Raw genomic sequence first — 23,504 nt, 5'->3', positions numbered from 1 at the left:
AGACAGGGATGTCCATTATCACCACTCCTATTCAATATAGCTCTGTAAACATTAGCTAGAGCAATTAGACAAGGATGAGAAATAAAAGGAATAAGGATAAGAAAGTAAGAAATAAAACTATCATTATTCACAGATGACATAATACTCTAAATAGAAGATCTCAAAAACTCCACCAAAGGACTTCTAGCATTTATATCCAAATTTAGTAGTGTAGCTGAATAAAAAATCAGCACTCAAAAATCAATAGTATCCCTGTATATAAACAAAAACTCACTGAGACAGAAATTAGGGAAACCACACCCTTCACAGTAGCATCCAAAAAATTGAAATACTTAAGAATCAATTGATCAAAGAAAGTAAAAGATCTATATATTGAAAATTACAGTACTGTGAAAAAGTCAGTTGAAGAGGAAATCAGAAAATGGAAAGATATTTCTTGCTTATGGATAAGAAGAACCAATATTGTGAAAATGGCCATACTCTGAAAACTGTTGTACAGATTTAATGTAATCCTGATCTTGATACCATTAGCATTCCTCACAGAACTAGAAAAAACATTCTAAAATTCATTTAACAACAAAAAAGACCAAGAATAGCGAAAGTAACCCTGGGCAACAAGGGCAAGGCAGGAGGCATCAAAACCCCTGACTTGAAATGATACTACAAAGCTACTGGTACAATGACTGTGGAAATCAGTGTGGAGATACCTCAAATAACTAGAATTGGAGGTCCCATTTGACCCAGCTATTCTCTTTCTGGGTATTTTCCCAGAAGAATTAAAAACATCATCTCACAGCTATGTATGTAAATCCATGTTTATAACAGCTCAATTTGTAATAGCTAAATCTTGGAAACAACCCAAATGCCCATCAACCAAAGAATGGATTAAAAAGATGTGGTATTTTTATGCAATGGAGTGCTACTTTGCTATTAAGAAGGATAAACTCAAAGCTTTTATAGGATGCAATTTGAGACCATATTCTTAAGTGAAATAAATCATGTGTAAATATCATCTTGTCTCAGTGTGAGAAACAGAAAGAGTAAATAAGATTCAAAATGTGCAATAGATATTGTGAAATGGGAACAAACTGCTCAAAAAGAAAGAACAACTAGGATGGGGAAAAGAGAAAAGGAGGAAGGGAAAAGAAAATATATATACACAATATAGCTAAGATAGTTATGCTACTAATTTCTTTTAGTACATTGAAAAGAACAGTTTGCGCTTATATTGTTTGATCAATCTTTCATGCCTATATCATGTAATCTGAGCAATTACCTTGAAGATAACAGTATTCAATATATTAACCATTGTTAATATATTAACATTGTTAATATAGCTCCTCTTGTTTTGGAATTGTTTTTTCTCTTTAAAATAAAATTTAAAACTATTTAAAAAGACTACATTTCCCATGCTTCCTTGCAGCTAGGTATGGCCTTTGGTTTGAAGTAGGATGGGAGAATCCCAGAAGGGAGGGAGATGCAAGAGGTGCTCTGAATTCTAAGTACACACTATGGGGACATCTGGGCTGACCCCAGGGTTGTGTGGAGCAAGGTTCCTGCTACACCACGAACAAAAGCACATGGAAGGCTCATAAAAGCCATTCAGTGGTTTCAGCAATTGTTTGGAGGTGGAGATTATAGTTAGGAGTTTGATTCCTACCATGGTAATGGTATTCAGAAAGCACCTAAGGCTTCCGGAACTCAGTCTGTAGCTTAGTAGCAGTAAGAACTACATTCTCGGAGTAATGTCAAAGCCAAAGTGCACCTGTTCTAACAGTCTGAAACCACACCTCCACACTGTCAGGGTGATCCGCTGCTTATGTAATTGTAACTGGAACAAAACTCTAATCTTCAGAGAAATCAGGGCTACTTTATTTTGTTTTTCCCTGAAAACTAACCAGACAAATAGATCAATAGGATGTAGTTTAAAAACAAACCCAAATAAAAATATTGCATTAGATAATGCCGGGTTTAATTGCATTTAAAATGAAAGCAAAAGAAGGCCTCAAAGTAACAATAGTGTAGGAAGCTCTGCAATTTGTCATCTATAACATTTAGTATACATTAAAAAATTATAGACATATGAAGAAACAGAGAATGTGCAAGAGAATAATTTGGTTAATGGAAACAGATCACCAAGATGATGACATTTACAGACAGGGACTTTGAAACAGCTGTGATTAATAATGTTAAAAATTCTACAGAATGGAAAGAAACCGGGAAATTTAGCAGCAACCCAGAAATCTAAAAAAAAAAAAAAAAAAAAAATAGAACGTTACAACTAAAACAAATTGTATTTAAAGTAAAATTTACTTGTATAGTGTTAATAGTGTAGAAAAACTATTTTTAAGAGTGTTTGGGAAAATATATTACACTTTTACCTGACACTTTATATAAGGAAGTAAAATTTCAATGTAAAAATGTTTTTATGTAGAAACATGAAACACTGTTATGGTTTGTGTCTGGGTGTCCCCTCAAAGCCTCATGTGGTCATGGGGTGGGCTTTTAGAGTTTGATTGATTATAGGTGTGAGAGTAATACCTGCTTTGGGGCAGATAGTTTTGCATACAATGTAGGGGAAGGAAAGAGGCTGCTTGCCACCACTCCTCCTTTTTTGCTCTTGTTGCTTTGCTGTTCTGCTGCCATGAACTGTTGCCCTCTGCCATGTGCCACTGTGGAGCCAGTCAAGTATCAACTGAAACCTCCACAGACTGTGAGCTAAATAAACCTTTCCTCCCTTAATTCTGAGTGTTGGGTATTTTGTCTCAGCAATGAGAAAAAAAGTAACTAAAACAAATACTATTCTAAAATATTTGAAGTAAAACCATAAATAGTAGGTAATATTTTATTATCTTAAATGCAATATCATATTCAAATGGCAAATGTAAAAATGCTTTTTAAAGAATGAGAAATTTCATGAAATAAAGGGTAAAATTTATTGTAAAAATAATACTTCCTCAAATTAAAATACATATTGTAAAATAAAAAGTATTTGTAGTATATATGTATTGTTATTTTTTTCATAAAGCTAGCAATTAATTTTTTAAAAAACCATAGTTTTTATGGAAAAATGAGCAAAGTGCAAGGTAAAAATAATTATAAATGAAGAAATGGAAATGGCTAGGAAATAGGAACAAATGCCCTTTTCAGGAAAGTCCAGGATGTAACTGAGAAGTGAAAGCCTTGTATGCTCACCAGATTAGCAAGTTTATAAAGTTTAAAAAGTAAATTGATAGTGATGTGGGTAATCTGATAAACACAATATGGCTAGAATCTAAGACAATACAACTCTTCTAAAAAGCATTTCTTGTGAAGATATATATTAAAATCATTAAATATAATACATGAAAGATAGATGTTCAGGGAAACATTAATGTGTGTTTAAAATGAGAAATAAGAAAATAATTGAAATGTCTATATTGCTCCATTCCAGCTACAATAACAGAAGATGTGAACTACTCAGTTTATGAATAACAGAAATTTATTTCCTATGGTTCAGGAGACCGAGAATTCTCAGGTCAAGGCACCTGCAATTCCTATCTGCCAAGGCCCCACTTTCACAAATGGTGCCTTCCAGTTACATCTGCATGTGGGGGCAGGGGCACCATCTTCCTCAGGTTCTGTTTGTTTGTTTGTTTATTTGTTTATAAAAGGGCAACAATCCCATCCATGGAAGTCCTAAACTTCTTAATTTCCAAAGCCTTCACTTCTTAATCTTAACCCGATCATCTTGGGAACTGGGACTTCAACAAATGAATTTGAGATTGGGGAGCACACAGACATTCAGACCGTAGCATGCTCAAGATAAAGGTTGGTTTTTAAGTTCTGTTTTACTTATATGATGAGTTAAACCATCTTAAATAATAACTCAGATATATATTTCTTGTTATGGTATCTGTTAATATATTAAGTCAAAAGTAGCAGGTTCCAAAATAAATGGTTAAATGTTATTTTTTTACTAAAAGATGACATTATGTTTTGGGTTTCTCATGTAAAAGAAGCCATGTAATAATTACCCCTCTGCATTTGACTTATTTCATTTAACAGTATGGTCTCAGATTCTATCTATTTTCGGACAAATGGCTTGAGTTTATCATTATGGATAAATTGTGTGAATATATCACATTTTCTTCATTTATTTGTCTGTTGTTGGTGTTCCAGGCTGCTTCTATAGCTTGGTAATTGTGAACTGTACTGCTATAAACATGTGTAGGTATGTAAGTCAATATAATATCTTTAACTTTTGGAGACACATAGCTAGATCAAATGGAATTCCTACTTTTAATTTATTGAAGAATCTCCATAGTGATTTCCACAGTGGAAATACTAGTTTACCTTCCTACTAACAATATAGAAGGATTTTTTTTTTTTCACCATATCCTCCCCAGTTTTTGTTGTTTTTTGTGTTTTCCATGGTAGTTGATTCTTACTGGAGCAAGATAGACTCTTAGTGTTGCTTTGATCTGTATTTTTCTAAAAAAAAAAAAAAAAGAGAGAGAGAAAGATGGTACGAAAAACAGAGAGATAAACTTCTCAGAGATGGAGAAGGGAAGGAAAACAAAGGAACAGAGAGAGGGGATGGAAAAGGTATTTAAAATGATAAAAATTATATACATCCCAAAATGAAATGTAATCATTATGTGATGCAAACCTATGCACTCTGGTAGACTGAGGCAGGCAGATCAAAACTTCCAGCTGAAGTTGATAAATTTAGTGACAGTAAAACCCTGCCTGAAAATTTCACAGAGTTCAGAAAGGGCAGGGAATTTAGCTCAGGGTGAAGGCTTTGAATTCTATCACTAGTAACACACACACACACACACACACACACACACATACACACATACACACACAATGTTATACGCATTGTTACATTTCTTTGCTGGTATAGAAACAAGTCTCAGATAATATGCCTCAAAATATTAAGCATATTTACATACAGAGGTTGATGAAAAATTTACTGTGTTTAAATTTAAAAGAACTGATTACAGTCAGACACATTGCCATTACTCCCCCTCCAAATAGTACACTTTGCCATGAGCACACTTATCCCATCATTCTTGCCACTTTCTGAAGCAGTTCTGGAAGTCCTTTGTGGTGAGTTTCTTTATGAGGTGTATAAAAAATATAGTTAGTCCTGCTTCCAAGTGCCATCCAACTCACAGGCAGGGTTACAAAAATGCTGCAGTGCCTCCTCATGCACCTTCTTCACTGGATCAGGCATCATGTGACTTCTGGGTCTTTCTCAAAGTTAAAATGACTGAGAAAGGTAAATGTTTTAAGTCAGGACATCGAGGTAGCTACAACAGCACAACTAAAGATGCTTAACAAAGAGGACCTCCAGAACTCACTGAGAAAGTGGCGAGAATAAAGGGACATGATCCAAGTGATGAGGAGTATTTTTATGGGGATTAATAACAATGTGCCTTTTACGGTAATAATATTTTATTTAACATTTACCTTATTGTTTAAATATCTCATACAGGTGGTAGAATTCTAAGTAATATTTTTATTGTTTACCTGGATTTACTCATCAAAATGAAAAAGTTAAAGAGTTTCTGTAGACGTTTTATATGCCCTCTGGTTTCTGGCTGCTTACATTCCCGGATGTGAGCCTGTTGAATGAATAATGTGTAGGACAATGAAGGCTCACCCATGTGACGATTATCACAACAGTTGAACTTGCTCCTGCTCTCGGGGTAAATAGAAACAATGAATAGGAGGAAGCGTATTCCGGATTCCAAGTAACATTCCTTGTAATAAAAAGTATTGAGGGATGGGAACTTCTCATCCTGTTCTAGTCTCTCAGTCTCTTTGGCAATCACTTGCTCTTTTGAGCCATTGCAGATCTCTGAATAAACAAGAGACAATCTGTGTTCATACTTTGAGTGGCAAGTTTAATTTAGGCAATCTGTAAATTTGAGAAAAAGATTCCATCAACTCCCTCTGAGCTCTTTTTTTCCTCCCTCAAATTAGCTTAATCCCTGTGCTCTCTCCGCAGCAGTGGTCAGGCTCACAAATGCACGCATAGGGTGGTGTTGGCAAATTCAGCAGCAGCGTCCTGTGGAATTCGCCCATTGTCGGCCGTGGAGAGCTCCTTTTAGAATCCATCTCTGGTTTCCTGGGTGATGTGGACATCTGCACTCATGTGAGAACAATACACAACTTTGTTACCACGAGTGTAAGCTACTTGAGTTCTGTACAGGAAGGAAGAAAATCCAGGCCTGCACAGCATTTTGATTAAGATTCTGCAGGTGGGGGGGATGAGGAAAATTAAACTGGGAATATGCTATTTTTGTGCTGAAATATTAAATTTAAGCTTCACAGAGGCAGCATAATCAAAGCCCAGCCTCTTTCCTCTCTCTTCAGTTTGGAAAGAAACCTTCAGCAGATAATCACAGGTCACTCCCTGCCATTGGTGTTTATACTTTTTCAGTTATTATTATGAGTAGTCCTTGCTTTGCATAGTAGGACAGAGACATTAACCAGCTGTGTATGCTGAAATCATGCACAACAATCTAATAATACTTGGGGAAATCTGTGATTATTCATGGCCATTAGAAATTGTCAAAACATTAAAATATCTAATATTGTTGGTTTGAAGTATATAGAGAAAAATTTTAAAGTAGTAAAACACTTATTCAAGACACTGCTATTTAAAATATTAGAAACTTTAACAAGTGCTTTTATTTCTTTAAAATAAAAAAAAAAAAAAGCATTCAGGCATAATAGGGCATACCTGTAATCCCAGGATTTTTGGAGGCTGAGGCAGGAAAATCTGTTTTCAGCCCATCTGGGGCAACCCAATGACTTTGAGAGACCCTGCTTCAATATAAAAATTGTAAAAAGACTGGGGATGTAGCTTAATGTGAAAGACTTGGTTCAATATCCAGTACCTTGTTTTGTTTTTTGGTTTTGGTTTTTCTCTGGTACCAAGAACCGAACTCACGACCTTGCGCCTGCCAGGCAGGCGCTTTTGCCGCTGAGCTAAATCCCCAGCCCCAATATCCAGTACCTTAAAGTGTTGAGTCATTTGAACATTATTTGTGCTGGGTCATTGCTCCAGGTAGATTCTAATATAAACATGGGCAATGGTTTGAATGTAACAGAGAGGGACTTTATTGTTTTGCCAAAGTCAGGGACGTGGGTGTTCTTCCAGGCAAAAGTTCCCAGAGATACTGTTGATTTATGTGGGGTCTGTTGTAGTCAAGGTTTACAAGAGAAAAGATTTAATGGAGGACACAGAAATCACACGATTATTTTATAATAGTCATCTAAAGAGTCATATGCAAAAGAATGCAGATGATCTGTCCACACACTAGAGACCCAAAGAATCCACCTGAGGGTGTGGATCTTCCAGCAATGTTCTACACGAGTCCATTTGAAGATATAGAGTCCATGACAATGTCCTCCACAAGTCCAACTGGAGGCCTAGAGCCTATGACAATGTCTCATGCAAGTCTGTATTAAGGATCTGCACTGGGAAGGCCCAAAGGTCAGTGGTAGAAGCTAGAAAGTGTACACCAGTGGAATGAAGGATCTGTGCCAGCAGGCTGAGGGATCTGCACTGGAGCCAGGAAGCGATGTTCAAGGCAAGGGCCAGAGCTTCCCTCAAAAGAACTGCAGCCGTCCTCATTGACAGTGAGGACCTGAGCTCCTCAAAGATGGGAACAGCTGAGTTCATATCAGGAAAGCCAGAGTGACAAGCTTCTCCAGAAGAATCAACAGTCCATCATTTTTCCCTCTAGTTTTCCTTTTTTGTGTTGGTAACAATTCTCAGGTGTGCCCTCCACACCCGGCACCATGTTGATTCAGTTCAGCTGGGTGTGACAAGTTGCCAATTAGTTAATCCTGGTGGAATCCACAGAACAGAACAGGCGGAACTCAAGGGAGTAGGAGAACGCCCTTGAAGAGGAATAAGGGAAAGCTGAGGGTAGAGGTTACTATGTTTTTAGAACACATGTCCCATGTTCTGCCTGCGGTGGGGATTTAGAATTACAGCTAAGATGGGCAGTGTATTTGGTACTACTCTCCGGGGGGGTCTGCTGCACTTTCCTGTATTGTGTGCTTTAACTGGATAGGGGTTTATAGTCAGGACCCTCTGTTTTAATGTCCTGGGGAGCCGGTGTTTGTCAGGTTAAGCCCAGGAGAAAAGGCCAGTGAAGCAGAAATTACAAGATTCTAAAAATTAGGTGTGAAGTGTGATAACCTCAGGCTCTTGGGATTCTTGCCTCCTGCCCATTGCTTCATTGTCTTCTATGATTTATGCTGTGAGTGAGCATCTTTCTCTGGCTTGGCCCGTTGTCATATTAATTTCCTTAGAGACCCATTTTGATCAGCTGCCAACACTTTATCCTTGGCTCTTCCAATGCTGTGAAATGTCACCAAGAATTCCTTTCATAGGAAGTGCCTGACAGTGTCCCTTCCTCTGGGACATCATCCTTCTTTTCTGCACAGCTATTTCCTGGCGTGTGTCCGCAGGGTTTCCTTCAGCCCATCCTCCACCTGCACATGGGGAACCTCCCCAAGGGGCAGTACTGACCGCCCCACAGACAGCTGTACAGAAATCCAGACCCAGCTTTGCCCCCAGTGCTAGAGCTCTTGGCTTCTTTGCTGTGCTTTTACTTTTGTTGACCACTTTCTCTTTTAATTATCCATTTTTGTAGTATGTGTATTACATGATGTAAAACTAGGAAGGAGATAGAGAAGCAACATGAACATATGTTTTGCCAAGTATGGACTGAATGACATCTATTCAGTGGCCAATCACTGCCAGCCTTTAATAGCGTGGTGGCTGGCTTCTTATCCTGACATACACTTGCTCCTTACCCAGTGATTGGTGGACTCTACAACCAGCAGTGACGTCAGTACCTTATGTAAGCACTCACATTTAATATACTGCGATAACCGACATTTGAATGGTATTGATAGTCTGGTGTTATTTAAAGTGTAGTAACTTGCAAAAAAAGGACAACAGGCACTGGAGAGAGTTATGGTCACAAAATTTAGGTGAGAAGAGACAAAGTTCTGTGGGAAAAATGAGGGCTTCTTTTAAACTCTGGCAGACAACATTTCTGACTTATTTTATCTGTAGTTGTGGCCTAAACAGCAAATCATTTTGATAGCAACACAATTGAAAAGACTGAGCTGCAGTCAGAAAATTGATACACATGTGGACTCAGCTGATATGGACCCAAACTGGCACTCAGAGGAGGCCTGTGGCCAATTTATCTGCCTTTGCATAAGCACAGGAAAGGAAGGAAAATAGTTACAAATAATAGTGGAGTAGTTTCATAATAAGTAAAGGTATTCTGGTTTCGTCAAACTAAGAGTTTTATTTCAAGGCTGATTGCATTACAGTATTCTCCCATAGCTTATAGTTCTTTTGTAGCACAGCAAATTCTTTTCCCAGGGTTTACATGAGTCTACTGACTGGCCCCTGCTATGGTTTGGATAATTGTTCCCCAAAAGGTCCATATGTCAAAGGCGTGGTCCCTGGCACTGGAGGAGGTAGTACTGCCCTTAGGTCACTAGATCAAGCTCTCAAAGAGGATTGTGAAACCACACTCTCTCCCTCTGTCTTCCACATTACAGCCACATAAGGCAAGCAGATCACTCAACCATGCAGTACTCCCCACACCCCCAAAGTAACAGACACAACTGACATAGACTGAAAGTGCTAAACCATGGGCCAACATAAACCCTTCCCTCTGAAGCTAAGTCTCTCCAGTATTTTGTAATAGTAGCAGAAAGCTGCCTAATATAATGCCAAAAATAAAATATAGCTTCATAAATGAAGTGAATAATGGAATATCTTGATGACTAAAATAAATTTTGAATGGAGAAGAATCTTTAATAAATAAGGTGAAAATTACTGAGCATTGAAATTCTTTAAAGTAAATGGGCTATGTTCATTAAACCAATTAACAGAAACAATTTTCTTGAAAAGTATAAAATATGAAAGAATGTGTCAAAATAGCTTTTTGGAAAATAATATAAATGCTCAAGAATACTAAACTAGAGTATTCTGCTTTAGTATTGACTACAGAGATCAGTTCTACATTTTAGCACATTTTATGAATCAGCTTCAGCAATTACAAAAGGCAAGTAGTCTGAGCAGCATAGAAATGTTATTTACAGATCTGAAAAAAGACTGGTAAATATGTGAATATTGTAGGAGAGATGACAATAGAAAAATTTATGTATATGGAAGCAGTAAATAAAGTGATTATATTTTGAGAACAGGTAAGAATAAATTAGATTTTATTTTAAACATTGTTCTTCCCCAATAATATTACATTCACAAGTAAACAGGATATAGCTCTCCATCTAGGGTTTGCTAGGATAATCAGTAGAATATTTTGTGAATTGCTTTATTTCCCAAAGTGGATTTAGCAGGTTTGAGAACAAGCAGTTGGCTACATTGCATTCTGGCTGACAAACCAAGCCCTGATGATAAATGTGAGTCAATCCAGGTGGACGCAGGAAGGTACTGGTGGGGTGTCTTAGCCATCCCTATCAGATACGATCATAATTAGCATTTTTATTAGGGAACTGGAAAAAGAAGTAAATATCCAATTAATGGAACAGCTGAAAAATGAACTCTGAGCATTGGTTTATAGCAGTGAGAAATGTAATAAAATACAGGTAAGTAGAAACTGAAGAATTGTTTTGAAGAAGAGTCAAAGAAAAGAAAAAAAGCCAGTTCAGATACATGATGAATCATTTCCATGAGGATTTTAATCTGAAATTCAATTATACAGGACTCTGAAATTGCATAATAATAACTAAAGGTGCCTCCACAGACAATAAACTTGGGCACTGTAAATTGTCACCAGGGCTTTTTCATCCTCAATAAATTATTCTGCCTGCCTACACCCATAGTTTGACTGTAGCAGGAAATTACTGGAATGGAGTGCCTGGATTGGAGCTTCTCTGTCCGGAGTATCGTACATACTGTCACATACAAGTACAGATAGATGGCAATGAGGCTATTATATTTTCCATCTATTATGATGTAATGGAAGACATTCATCCTAAGTTCAATAGGGACCATGACGCTGTGAGTTCTGTCTCAGATTTAGCCCTGGAAGAGATGCTATCATTAAGAATAAGGAGTTGCAGGTGAAAACAGAAAAAGATGCTTGCTTTTATCCTCCTTCCTTCTATGTTCTTCCGATGATTTCACCTAACTCTTAGGGTATCTAAATTACTCATACAATGTGATCACTTTTAAGCTAAAAACTCTCTTTTGTATTTTTTAATTCTCTAATTAATTACCAGGGAAACTGTAGTGATAATGGTTTTCCTCACAGAGATTTCCTAAGCCCTCCTGACCAGAAAGAACTAGCCAGTAATAGCTGTTATTTAACACTGACGTGCAAAATTCAAAGAATTTTTAAAAATCTCACATTAATACAGTAACTTCTGTGTTCACTTGAAACATTGAGTGGACTGGTCACTTTCAATTGAAAAGCAAGGGTAATGCATGAAAATAAATTGGAAAAAAAGAAAAGAAAAGAAAAAACTTGGAACCACAAATTTACTTGAGAAGGCTTTCTTAGGCAGGGTGGGGGCAGCATTATTATCAAACTAAGTAACACTTAAGGCTGAATATTTTTCTTTCTTAACCTTCCTGGGAAAAATATCTCCTTTAAATTTTATTATTTTATCTTTTGTACTCTTAAATCATCCAAAATTGCAGTTATCAGGGCACTTATGCCTACTTTGCCCTAATAGCCAAGGCATTAAACTCACTTAAATCCATTCTGGTCTCATGTGAAACTTGTTCAATTTTTCACCTCTGTGCATACCTCTCTTTGGCAACCTGACACATTCTTTTGTTCCTGCGTTATTGCTTCTAAACATAGAGCACCTTCTTTTTACTTGAATAAAATTTTTATTAGTGACATAGTTTGGAAAGTACATCTCTTTCTAAGACCTTTTCCTTTACCCCTCTATTAGAATTTTAAAAAACAAAATAAATCTGTAAATTTGATATTTTTTTTGTATCTTTACTGAAATTGAAAACAAAAAAACCTCTATTGGAATTTGAAATATAAAAAATGTAGAAGAAAACAGAATCCTAAACTAACCTGTCAAAATAACCAGTAAAACAATAGCAGCAATAATAATAAGAAACTGTCAAGAATCTTAACTGGAAACACATTGAAATCAAGGGAGATAAATTAAAACAAGCCACAAAAATGAAACTAAAATCCTTTACCCCCCCACTTATACTAATATTTTATTTTATGAAAAATTAAAATTTCATAACAAAATAATGAGAGAATAATAATGGTTAATATACTATGTAGTGTAGTGTTATGTTCAACATAGTTACTCAGAGCGCAAGATATAAATGAATAAGATCCTCAAAAGAAGAAAAATAAAAAAATCTTTTTTTGAATGAACTAAGATAAACTAGTAGTATAAATGGGACAAATTAGCATATATATTGAAATTTTTTGAAACAGTGGAATATGTAATTTGGGGAAGTTTTTGAACTTTTTCCTACTTTCTCTTTATGTCTCTTCTATTTTGCTTTTTATTGCTAAATGTACATGTCCATATATATATTTATTCATATATATGTAGTTTCTCATATAAGAGAAATAATGTGACACCTTTGTTTAATAACAACTAGCAGTTATTGATGGTGGATAAACTGTACAGATACTATAGGTAGAGATTATTCTTTATAACTTCACGAGAGGAGAGTATTTTTCCTATAGACAAGAAGGGGTAGGAACAGAGAGGTTTAGAATTTTCAAGAGATAGACTGAGAGGATGGTTTTGAAGAACCTATACTCACTCAGCTATGTCTCATTTAACTAGTTCCCTTTATTTCTCACTTTTGGAAACTCTGTGCTCAATAACTAAAGACATATCTCCTTCATTTATTAAAACCTGCAAAGGCAGGGAATGAATTTGGTTTGGTATTGAAACAGGTAAGGTTGAACAGAGTTAGGTTTTTTGTGCAAGTAAAAACAAGGTAAAAAATGCCTTTATTGCAGGTATGAAGGAGACCACAGCAGAAAGGAGAGATGTGGAGCTTCTGAGAGGCTGGCCCAGGGAACAAAGGCTATATAGGGCCAGGATGGGAGTGGGCTTTAGTGTATGGTCTGTATGACTTGGTGAGCAGTGATTGGATAGGGAGCAGGAAGAGGGAAACAAGATGTTGTAAAAAAGGAGTAGGAAGTTGTAATATGACTGGGGAGGAGGAAGGCAGAGCCTGCCATGTGGCCTCCAGTGGGCCACGCCATATTGGCTCACCACCATGATGACTTAGCAGAATTTTTATTAAGGTGGAATACCCATCAAACAGGACTAAATGTGTGCTGATGTTTCAGAGTGGAGCTGTCACAGCTGTGTGAAGCAGGAGCCCACAAGTTCTTAACCTTCTAGTTGTAGCTCTGCCCTGGCAGCACTGGATGGGTGTTCGTCTTATGACATGCAGGCCCCAAAGAGTAGTTATACTGATAGAGGTCCACTTAGTTTGCAGATTTCCATTAAAATATCCATTCTTTGTGCTGGAGAGAAGTCAGCTGTTTATGAACCTTAATCACATCTGTAGAATCTTTCTTTCCCCATGTAAAGTAACATCATTTTACATACAAAGTTCCACCATATTCACCAACCCAATAACATGTTCACTTATCCCAGTAAGGAATTATGCAGTGCATGCACCAGAAAGTCAGGATCTTGGGGAGCATCTTAGGCTTCTGCTGACTACTGAAGCAGCTTCTCTAACATTTTATGATAGGGGAGGAAAACAAAAACCAACAGCTGTATCTATGCACTGACAGTGCTAAACTTTACCAGGGCCTTGTGCTCCTAGAAAACTACCCTGGTTAAAAAAAGCAAGAACAACCCCCTATTTTTCTGTGTTCTGGGAAACAGGCTATTGCAAAGTACTATGCCTTTTTGACATGACTTAGATAACACTGAAGGACAACTCCCTTGTTTACCCATGAAAATATAAAATAAAATCCTTTTGTTGTGGTTTGGGGTTTTTTGCAAGGGAAACCAATATAATACAGGACACATTTAATAAGATTATTTATAATAGAAAATCATACAAAAGAGAGTGCAGGAAATCTGTCCACACACTATAGACCAAGAATACAGTTGAGGGCCTGGATCCTGTGGTAATGTCCTGCATGAGTCCAGCTGAGGACCTAGAACTCATCACAATGTCTCCCACCAGTCCAACTGCAGGCCTAGAGCTCATAACAACATCTCATGCAGACCCGTTTCATGGATCTGTGCTGGGAAGGCCCAAAGTTCAGTGGTGGAAGCTAGAAAGTCTGTGCCAGTGGGCTAAAGGATCTGTGCTAGCAGGCTGAGGGATCTGCGCTGGAGCCAAGAAGCGATATTCAAACTAAGAACCAGAGCTCCCCTGAAAAGTACTGCAGCCATCTTCAGCAACAGTGAGGTCCCGAGGTCCTGCGATGATCAGGTTAGCTGAGTTCCCATCAGGAAAGCCAATGCAACAAGCTTCTCCAGGAGACTGAACTGTGCACCATCTTCCCCTCCAGAGCCAGGAACTGATGCTCAGAGTAAAGACCAGAGCTCCCCCAAAGTGAACCGAAGCCATCCTCTTTGGAGGATGAGAACAGCCAAGTTCATCAGGAAAGCCAGACTGACGAGCTCCTCCAAGAGAACCAACAGTTCCTTACCGCTTCTCTCCACTTCCAGCAGGCTCCCAACAGCTTCTACCAGCTCCCAACAGCCTAACTTCTTCCTCTCCACTTCTGCCTCTTTTGCTGCTGGCCACAGTCCCTAGGTGGGTCTCCCACACACAGCACCATGCTTACTCAATTCAGCTGGAGGTCATAAGTTGACCATCAGTTGTCAATCCACCATACCTTTAAAATCCCATCCTTTGCCTCAGAAACTAGTCAGCTCAATTGTTTTGTTCTCAGCTATTCATTGCAACAAAGTGTCTCTAGATCTGACTCCATCAAACTGCAGTTGAACTCTTTTTCCATAAATATCAGCCAGGCCTCAGCCTGAGGCCACACCAACTTCCTCCTCAACAGTCCTCTTAAGGATGAGATGAACTCAAGGTCCACTGTCCCATCACTGCCCCTCTGCTTCTTTGTTAATCTCACTTCCTATACCAGGTTCTCTCCAGCCTTGCTTATTCATCCTACAAAAGGAAATCCCCTTACCTGGAAGGTAATTCACACATCACACAGCACAAGTGCCTTCCCTCCATCTGCAGTAATCCTTCTCAGTAAAGCCTCACCTTACCTAAGTTTAGATGTGTTTCCTCTGACATAGCCGTGTCCTTTAAGGGAGTATTCTATTCTTAATTTGAGTAATGTTTAAATGACTGCTTGGAGAGTAGAACAATTATTCCCACATCCCTCTCTGGCTGCTGTGCAGAGACAATGACTCAAGTGAGTCATGCAGAAATCTCTGCCTGGCCATGGTCCCTTTCCTTGGAACAGCTAATTAAACTCACCCCCTCAGACGCCAGGGAATTTAATCTGGTTAGCTGAAATTAACACTGAGTTAAAATCAGTCAATTGGATTTTTGGTTTTTTTAGGTTGTTGTTTTGTGTTTTTGGTGCTGGGGATTGAGTCCTTGGCCTCCCGCTTGCTAAGCACATGCATGCTTCACCAAAAATGAGTTAGAATTCTAAGGAGAGAAGTGCAAAGAAAGGTCACAGCAGTTTTAAATTTACCAGTGGACGTAGATTTTGGCAGTGGAGTACAACTATGTTTATTTAGAGGCTGGGTCAAAATGAAGCCCCTTAACCCTTTAATTTGCTTATGCCCTGGGGCTCAGATTAAATAAAGCAAAGCCAACAAGTCTATGGTCATTCGGTGAGGTCTCCATAGTCTTCTTCAGCAGACATTAGTCACTGAAAAAGCTTCATTTGGGCTTTTTAAGACTTTTAGTGAGGGGCCAGGTATATAGCTCAGTGGCATAAGCACTTGCCTGGCAAGCACAAGGTCCCAAGTTCAATTCTTGGTACCCACCCCCCCCAAAAATAAAAGATTTTCAATCAGGACAGATTTGGAATTACATCTGTATTTTTAAAAAATTTTTTTTTTGTAAAACAAAATATTTTGATTTTCTTCCATAGTAATAGTCTGTGGCTTGATAATTGTTATATTATTTGTTATATTATTTAATGATCAGCTCCACTAGCATGCACAAATTAAAGGTACCAAAGTTAAAATTATTGGAGGATTTATTCCTTGATGTCAGGTAGACTGAAGTTTTTAAAACTTGTACTAATAAAATTCTATAGGTTATTGAGGAAACTTAGGCTTTATCTTTTCTTTTATTTTCAAAAATTTTTATTTCATATGAATTTGATATGTGGCAAAAGTATTATATGCTTGAGCCTGTCTCCCAAATAGATTTTTTTAAGTTCATCAACCCAATCTTCCTCCAGAGGCAAATAAATATAAAACCAGCCATATTACATCAACTATACATATTAACATTTTTCTTTTATAAGAAAAAATATATTTGCACAGTTTAGCAGGTCTCATTATGTTGACAAATTTGATTAATTTTCAAGGAGTACCCATTTCCTAAAGTAGATACTCAGTGGGTATTTTTACCCTAAAGGACAAAATGTCTGGTTCAGCTTTTTTCTTGTACTTTTTAAGAAGATAATCCATTTGTAAATTTAAGTTTTGCTGACTCTTTGTAGTCCTTTTGCTCAATATGTTGAGCACTTCCATTCTTTTCTTTCTGTAGCGCCTTTGAGCTTCTTCTCTCTCGTTTTCTCCTCTTGAATTCTTGTTTCTTAGCAGCGCGCTTGGCTTGTACCTGCTCCTGTTCTTCTTGTGCTTTCTGATTGGATGTTTTCTTTTTCTTTTTCTTAGGAACAGTCGTGGGACTTGCTGTTTCGCTAAACTGTCCTTCCGGCTGAGGCTGAGGTATTGGTCTTTAGACAAAGCACCACCAGCTCTACACTGTTCTTCAGGCAAAGCCTAGTCGACTTTTTCTTCTGACAAAGGCTGGTCAGCTTTCTTTCCTTGCTTCATGAGTCTTTCCTCTTTAGCTAAATAGAGGTGTTTCAAGTGATCTGGGTACTGATCTGTGAACTGCGATTGCTGTGCTGTTCTGGTCTTCTTTTGCTTCCATAGCAATTTCTTGTAATTTTGCTAAATCTTCAATTTTCTCCGAAATGCAAAGCCTCGTCCCTCATGAACGCTTCCCGCGAAGGCCTGTGGATGGTTAGGCCACCAAGTCCTCCGTTTCATATTCTTAGTCTTCATTCCGACCAGAGAAAGCCCTTCGCCTAGCGCTCCCAAACCTCTAGTCCTCCAACGAACTTCCGGGCCCCCTGGCGCTATCTTGCACCAACCCCACAGACAGAAGAACCGGCTCTATCTTTCAGCGTATAAACATTCTGTTTGGATTTTAAAAACTTCTTTATGATCTAGGAAGCTCCACTTAAGTAGTTAAGTAGCATAAAAGGTATGCTTTTTCCAGAGTTAAAAAGCAAAGTAGGACTCAGGCTTAGGTATTTATGGATTCAAACAAGTTTTAAAATCTCTGTTGGGCTGACTCCTCTGTATCAAACACTAGATTTGAATAATGTCAGTTACTGTAAGATATCTACATTCTGGTTTATAAATAGAAAAGAAAAAAATCAAGTTAATGTATGTCTGATTTAAGACCCAAGTTTCTGCAACCACTAGCAAAACAGAAAGTCTATCTGACTTAATATGTCATCTATGGCGTGTTAACATACCCTTCCTGGCAATTTGATCAAAATATTTTGCATAGGAACTCTAACTTGTAAATGAAACCACGTTAGAGTGATGTTATTTTAATCGTCTTTATTTCTTTTGTCCAAACCAAGAACCCATGTTTGATGAATTAAACAACACTTAATCACATAAGCTGATATGATGGAATTAATAGGGAATTATGTGGAATTTGGCTACTTATATATTTGAGCATTTCTTGTGGATTAAAAAAGTTAAATCTTGTGGATTAAAAAAAAAATAGACGACATAGTAATCTTGTAAGGTTTTTGCCACACTAGAATGATAAATGAGTAGCAGAATCTGTTCTTAAAATTTAATACCTCACTTATAATTTCATAGGAAGCAGTGAAAATCAACCATGGGTAAATATTTCAATGAGAATTAGAAAGTCAATATTATTTTGAAATCTCAAACCTATGGATAAATGTCCATTATTGAGCATGGTGCCATGATAATGTGCACGTCCTTATTCTGTAGAGTCAGGACACAGCTAGTTCCACATCGATTCATGTGGACTGGTCTTCCTACACTTACAGTGCCTTCAAAATCCTTTTACCACCATTAAATGATCATAGGCACATCATTCATGATGTCATATTACCTTTCTCTTCTCTTCCAAGTCCAACTCCATTCTTTGCAAATGACTCCCAACTGAAGTGAGATCCACTAAACAAGTTGTTCTCACTTCTATCCCAACTTTTCAGCAGAATAAGAAGCAAGCTGTTCTTAAAAAACACACATAGACATAGAAAAAGATGTACATACTTAATGTATACTACTGTGTAGTCAAATGCTCTAACGCTGAGCTATATTTCCTACTACTGTGTTTGAAGATAAATATACACATTTCTCATGTCATACTCTCACTTCCTCAGGCAAGTTGTTCATTAATTCATTTTACTCCACTGGCTCCTAACCATCTGCTTGTGCATATTTTCAAGACTTCTGCTTGTTTGCTCATCTTTTCCTTCAAGGTCAGTTTTTTTTTCAAAGCATTTTTTTCCCAAATTTTCCCTCACATATGCCTACTTAATCACCAGTACTTTAAACTCTTGTTATTTGTCAATTACTAGTGACTTGGAATTTCTACAGATTGGCTGGTTATAGAAGCTTTGAGAAGGAAGGAAGGAATGAAGGGAGGAAGGAAGGAAGGAAGGAAGGAAAGAAGGGAGGAAGGAAGGAAGGAAGGAAGGAAGGAAGGAAGGAAGGAAGGAAGGAAGGAGAGAAAGAAAGAAAGAGAAAAAGAAAGAGAGAGAGAAAGAAAAGAAACCTGATGCTTACTCTTAGTCTCACTCCTTATAAACTGGCCTGACACAGCCAGGTCTCTGTGTTATAGAAATGGGTCTGATATCTCAAGTAGGCAAAATTGTCCTCTTATTGGATATAAAAACATCTTAGAGAAAATCCACATGGGACACGCTCGCTCTGGACCCATTTCTGTGACAACAGTGATTTACCCAAGGTGCCGTGACTCAGTGATCTTAAAATAGATCCTGGATTTCACATCTAGGCTGCAAATGGAAAGATCTCCCTCTCTGCTATTGTTTCTACATTGGGGTTGTCAGCTCTCATGTTCCTTGACCTGTACCCAAACCCCCTGGCTTGTAAGAAAGATGAACGAAACAAAAGTAGGAGACACTGTTAGATAAGGAGATGGTGTCCTGAGAGCTCCACTGGTGTTCCCTAATCTCAGATGTTTCTACTCTTCGTGTGTCTCTGCCTTTGCTGGAGTTTGACTGCTGATCAATTCCTTAGGTCCCCAGAAGGCATTTGTTTATCTTATATTTCAGCTGAACCTGGGTTTCCATCACACAGAAACTGAATATTCCAAGCTGATGAACTTACCTACATTCTTCTACTTGTTTCAGTCCAATATTTTGGGACCAGATAACCAAAAAAAATTAAAATTAAGCTAAATTAAATACAATATTCTCAGATGGAGGATTATAAAGAAACAGAAAGAGATGCACAGATCCTAACCTGGACAATGAGCTGCATTCTGGCAGTATGCATGTTTCCACATCGAGAGGTATACCAGATGTTTCTGCCATACATTATTTTTTTTTTTTTTAATTTTGGAAATAGCTGTGGAGATGAAAACTCTTGTTGCTGAAAAGCACCATCCTCAAAGGTATTGCATGGCGTGGACGTGACAGAAAGGCGACCAACATATGAACTGTACTACACGTTCTTTTCCTTTGAAAAGGAAAAGAAGACATGGATATCTAGCTAAATAAACTATGTTCAGATTTGAATTTCTACTTTTTTCTTTTTTTTTTTTTTTTGGTTTTTTTGTTTTTTCTCTGGTACCGGGAATCGAACTCACGACCTTGTGCTTGCCAGGCAGGCGCTTTTGCCCCTGAGCTAAATCCCCAGCCCAGAATTTCTACTTTTTTCTAAAGAAACACATTTGCACTTACTATCTAAAGCCACAGCTTTGCAATTTGCTGAGATAATAAACCTGAGGCTTAGTAAATAAAAACGAATGACCTTCACTAAGAAACTTTATTGTGTTACCAGACTTCTTTCCCCTATGGGAAACAAGCCTTGGTTATAATAAGTGATTGAACCCAGGAAGGAGGCAAGATAGGGTCTTTATATTTAGTTCTGTACAACTCTTTATGATGAAAAGTGCTGTTATTGTCGCAGTAAGTTAGATATTTAGAAGTGTCATGATTTCTAAAACAAAGACCTTCCAGACAGAAAGAGAACACGAAGATCAGAAGAAAGGATTCTTTGCTCTCTGATGCTAAAATGGTAGCGCCATCAGTTGGGTTTTGCCATGAAAAGCAATACCATGCACACGAACAGTTTCCTGTGATGATATATTCACAGGTTACAGGTGCCCATGTAGCAAGATCCTCTCACTGTGCTCTTGTACCTGAATACCTGCTTTTCAGATGTGTTGAGGCCAAGCAGCAGCTTTCAGTGAGGTGAAGTGGGCAGCTCTCCTTCCTCTATTTAGAGGAGAAGGAATGCTAGGACAACAAGCACAAAAGCCACCCCCTGTGCTTGGCCATAGCAACCTTTCCTTCCTTGTCTTTTATCACTCTGCTCATCAGGAGCCACTGGGGGAAGGGGGTTGTGCCGGAAAGCGAGTCTTCAAACAGCCATCCTGTGCGACCTAGCAAGAACCTTGAGCTTCAGAGAAAGATAGCTGACTCTGAGGATGCAAAGAGAGCCCAGTTTTAACTTCCTCAGTTCACATTGCTGGACAAAAACTGTCAGGGGGACCCCTTGGTATTTTGACAGCGTCCTTATCCCCAATTTTCCAAGGAAAAAGATATTGTCTTTAAAAAAAATGACCAGTCTTTCTTCCTTTACCAGCTTCAGAGAATATTAAAAGACACGTTTGAATTCCCTGTCCTTGGAGGCCTGTGCGCTGAGTGAATTGAGAGCTTCCTATAGCGCCCCTGCTGGGTAATGGGCTCCATTGCAAAATTCCCTCTGCCATCCCGGATGAATGGAGCAAGATGATCTGACTTATATCGGCCTTTCAATTTCAAATGTTTATAATATAATACGTAATGCTTCATAAACGACACTTTTACTAACCTGTATAATAAAATATATAATCATTTTGCTTGACAAATGTTGGCGCAGTAGATTGATGGTGCTGAGTGTGTTATTATTTATCATTATTTACCCTTGCTTGAGATATTGAATAGGCGTATTCAGTGTACTTTACGAATCATTTCTTAGGTAATTTGAAACTCATACATCCATATGTAAAATATCCGGGGTAACCATTCGGTAGTTAACAAATTTATTTCACTTGATGATTTAATCTACATTTCCTTTCAGTCCTCCTTTCCTCCCACTTTTCCACACTGGGCTTCCGACAGTTCCAAGAATGATTTGGAAAGCTGTATTTGTTTTCCTGTCTGTCGAAGCCCCAGTACTTTCCACAGCTCAGGAACAGGGACGGTCTGTTGAATAAACAAAATGTTTAGTAATTTAAATGGGTGGATACATATAGGATACTAGCAACACTGAAGCAAAGACGTTGGCAAAGTATTAACTGTAGTGTAGGGAAATATTTGGACGCGTTGTCTGCCTGTAAGCATACATAATTTCGGTGAACACATTTTCCTGTGTACATTAGAGATCGAGCAAGTTTCCCTGATTTCACTGAGGTGTGTCTAGCAAGTGTGCCTAAAACATCCATCCTAATCTATCACTTTAGCATATTCATTTGGAACGGAGGGACTTTCTTCAAGGGACCCTTTCAAATGCAGCTTGACTGTTCCTAATGCCCAGTGGGGTGGAGTTTAGCTCCCCAGGAGGCTGAGACAGGACAGCAAAGCTGCTCACTTTGACTGTTTGCCTCAGGTTTGTCCCACAGGTTCCAAAACACTTGAAAACTTTCAGCCTTGTGGAGAAAGAATCCACATTAATCAATGTAACACACTCAATGTTATACAATTTGCAAATTAGTAACCATAGGCATTATTTTTTCATTTATGAATCCACAGCTGTTTGGGGGGATAACAACCCTGGACTGGGGGGAAGTGGAGGCTTTAGTGCTTATTCTAGATTAAAAGAATCATCCTCAGATTTAGAAAAAAATTGTGAACTAGGAATGACAGTATCAGTGCTGCTTTGGAGTTTTGTGTTATTAGTTTCTGTCTACAGAGGACATTTTTGAAAATTTTATTTTGGTAGTGGAAATAAGATCTTGATAAATGGGGTGAATAGTTGTTTTTGCACTTGAAAAATGGTTTGCTTCTTGGACATTCGAATTTTTCAAAGCAGCATTGATAAGTTGGAGAAATCTGGGGACACTCCAGTTATGTTTCCAGCTATGTCAGTGGGGAACAGAGGGGGTCACATTATGGATATCAGACTTTCCTTTCTTCTTGCAGGGCCGGAATCACTGCAGTGCAACTCAGTTGCCTTACTTAGTCAAGTTCTGCCAGGTACCAGTTTTCTCTACCCAGTGGGAAACATGCTGTGCAAAACCAAACTATTTTTAGGTGTATTGTTGAGTGACAGAAGTATTAAAATGACAGTGAAATATTCAGTCAAGAGGCTATAAAGGTATTAAAAAACACCCAGTAGAAGATGGTTTTTAAAGAGTTTGGAAAAAAATTTTATGATATGCAAAGTGTACCAAGGATAAGAAAGTGCACAAACTAAAATGATAAATCACCTGTCCTATATAAATTAAAGTAAGTAGCATGATGAAACTTACAGGTTGACAGGACTTTTGTGAGGATGTCTTCACTGACAGTGCTGTCACTCTATACAGCTTGCCTCTACTGTCCGCCATATTTCACAAGCTCATCTTACATCCAAAACTAATGGACCTACCATTTGATACCTGCCTATGAATCAAATAATGTCAACTTTGAGCTCATCTCCTTCTCTAAGGCAACTTTCTTAGAAGCTCTGAAACAAAATAGCTTCATATATGAAAAAATGTAGTATTGTTATGGGCAGGTCACTTAATACAATAAATCATGTTTCAGATCTGTTTACTGATCCACAATGAAAGATAAGGCAACATAAAAAAAACAATGATGTTAGGGATTGGGGATATAGCTCAGTGATGCAACACCTGCCTAGAAAGTGCAAGGTCCTGAGTTTGATTCTGGGCACCAAAAAAAAACCCCCCCAAAACAAAAATATCCCAATGATGGAACATGTAAAATAAAAAACTTTTTACCTGTCTTTATTTATGAGCCATGTATGAACACAAAATCTTATTGTCCTCCTGGCACTAAGCTAAAGGTTTCAAGTTTTATTTTATTTTA

General features: G+C 37.9%; 1 pseudogene; it reads right to left on the bottom strand.

Moving 5' to 3' along the window:
• Positions 1-5,516: 5,516 nt before the first annotated feature.
• On the bottom strand, positions 5,517-23,020 carry LOC102006467 (annotated as a pseudogene).
• Positions 23,021-23,504: the final 484 nt, after the last annotated feature.

This window comes from Chinchilla lanigera, unplaced genomic scaffold (genome assembly GCF_000276665.1).
Source record: "Chinchilla lanigera isolate Chin_1 unplaced genomic scaffold, ChiLan1.0 scaffold00087, whole genome shotgun sequence".
NCBI classification, from domain to species: Eukaryota; Metazoa; Chordata; class Mammalia; order Rodentia; family Chinchillidae; genus Chinchilla; species Chinchilla lanigera.
Note: the sequence above shows the minus strand (reverse complement) of the source record. Positions and strands in the feature narration are given on the sequence as shown.